Source organism: Austrofundulus limnaeus, unplaced genomic scaffold, assembly GCF_001266775.1.
Source record: "Austrofundulus limnaeus strain Quisiro unplaced genomic scaffold, Austrofundulus_limnaeus-1.0 Scaffold657, whole genome shotgun sequence".
NCBI lineage: Eukaryota > Metazoa > Chordata > Actinopteri > Cyprinodontiformes > Rivulidae > Austrofundulus > Austrofundulus limnaeus.
In genome coordinates, this window is record NW_013953059.1 from 207,906 (window position 1) to 210,384 (window position 2,479).

A 2,479-nucleotide genomic window follows, 5' to 3' on the forward strand; every position below is an offset into this window, starting at 1 on the left:
GATGGATGGATGGATGAATGCTTTGATGGATGGATTTATGGATGGATGGATGCTTTGATGGATGGATTTATGGATGGATGGATGGATGGATGGATGGATGGATGAATGCTTTGATGGATGGATTTATGGATGGATGGATGCTTTGATGGATGGATTTATGGATGGATGGATGGATGGATGGATGGATGGATGAATGCTTTGATGGATGGATTTATGGATGGATGGATGCTTTGATGGATGGATTTATGGATGGATGGATGGATGGATGGATGGATGGATGAATGCTTTGATGGATGGATTTATGGATGGATGGATGCTTTGATGGATGGATTTATGGATGGATGGATGGATGGATGGATGGATGGATGAATGCTTTGATGGATGGATTTATGGATGGATGGATGCTTTGATGGATGGATTTATGGATGGATGGATGGATGGATGGATGGATGGATGAATGCTTTGATGGATGGATTTATGGATGGATGGATGCTTTGATGGATGGATTTATGGATGGATGGATGGATGGATGGATGGATGGATGAATGCTTTGATGGATGGATTTATGGATGGATGAATGCTTTGATGGATGGATTTATGGATGGATGGATGGATGGATGGATGGATGGATGAATGCTTTGATGGATGGATTTATGGATGGATGGATGGATGGATGATTGGATGAATGGATGGATTGATTTATGGATGGATGAATGGATGGTTGGATGGATGGTAGATATGGATGAATTGACTTCATTTTCATGTACAAAATCAATAAAATAAACGCCAAACGTTTCTTGAAGCTCTGCCTTCATATCGGAGTTTCAAAATAAAAGTATCTTAGAATGAGAAATTACACATTTTTGTGTCTATTAGTCAAACCTTGAGCTCATAGTTTATTGCAAAATGTCACAGTGTGAGTATGTGTTGAAGATGACTCAGCTACACATCAAACTGTAGCTCTGATTGAGTTTTGTCCATTTTTGTATTGTTTATATCAATCAGCTGTGGTGGTCTCTTAGAGCAGTATTTTAAACACCTTCACCTGTATGATGTAAAGTTAGGTTCTGAAAGTTTCATTCAAATCTAACCAGTGGTTTATAAGATATTTTTCTAAAACAAAGAGACTAAGCTGCTGATTTCATGCTGTCTCTGTCATTAAAACTGTCTAACTACAGTTCAAATGCTGTACATTGAACTGGAGTTAGATCATTTTAATGCGCAACATCACTGGTTTATTTTGTTTTTTAAATGCATTGTTATGATTATTTTCCTGCCCAGTCCTGCCTCTGTTTTTGTTGTTTTGCTTTCCACAGTTTTCCCCATGCCAAGTTCTCAATCACCACTCTGCTCCTGTCACAGTCAGCTCCAATTACAGCTCCAGCTCCTCCCTCCTGCAATCAGGTCATTCCACTCACCTGTTCCCCTCAGTATATATTCCTGCTCTCACCCTCACTTCCCAGTCAGTCTGTCATCAGTCTTTTACTGTTACTTACCTGGTGTGGTCTGGCCGTTTACACTGTTAGTATCCAGGTGAATCTGGTACTGGAACTTGACGTCACCGAAAAGATCGGCTGACTGTTTAGGTTTGTTGAGCAAAGACAAGAGTCGGGGGACAGGCAGGGGTCAAATCCAGAAAGAGAGCTTTGTTTACCAGAACCAAGGGGCTGAGCTGAGTCCGTAAATCCGTGGGACAGGCGTGGGTCACAAACCAGGAGATCTGAGGTGTAGTGATGCCAGCAAGGAGAGAGACAAGAGATGTTAATCCAAAACACAGAGCTGGGGGTCAAAACCAGGAGGAGGACAGATGGCTGGACAAACTCGTTAGGGTTTGAGGCAAAGATGCGAGGCATGAGGACAAAACCACCAGGTTAGTGGTTATTCTACTTCTGAGTTTACTAACCCAGTCCTGTTCTGCCACCAAAACCTCCCCTCTGTGTCCAGATGTATCTAGACCAGTACCAGGTTCCTGCCAGACCATCGACATTGACTCATTGTTTAATAAATATMTTAAACTAGTTTTTGTGTTCGGTATTTCTTCAGAGCTCAAAGAGTCTTAACATYCATGTTTTTCTGTGCCCATTTTACCATTTACTTTGTTGTTCTGCAAAAAGAGATAGAGGGTTGCGAAAGTTTGGGCAGCCTGGTTAATTTTCCAGATTTACCTTTTTTATAAATCTGTTGGGCTTAAAAAAAGTTAAATATATCATAGGGGACACAATGATATTTGACAAGTGAAATGAAGTTTTAAATGATTTATAAAAGTAAATCAGGAAAATTAACAATGCTGCCCAAACTTTCGCACCCCACTGAATGCCTAAATTCAGAGGCAGCATTTAATAACAAAGTACATTTACAGTACTTTGAGGATGTATAATTTTACCAAGTATTTACTTTTTTAATTTAGTTACATTTAAAATGTAAATTTTTTCACATTTTTAAAAATGTAACACCTTGTTACATGTTACTAATTTGAATC

At 39.6% G+C, this 2,479-nt stretch overlaps 1 long non-coding RNA gene across 1 annotated transcript; it reads left to right on the forward strand.

Moving 5' to 3' along the window:
- Positions 1–1,507: 1,507 nt before the first annotated feature.
- On the forward strand, positions 1,508–2,019 carry LOC106531607 (uncharacterized). Its single transcript, XR_001311956.1, has 2 exons — positions 1,508–1,870; positions 1,945–2,019. It is a non-coding gene; the product is annotated as an uncharacterized LOC106531607 (long non-coding RNA).
- The last annotated feature ends 460 nt before the right edge of the window (positions 2,020–2,479 follow it).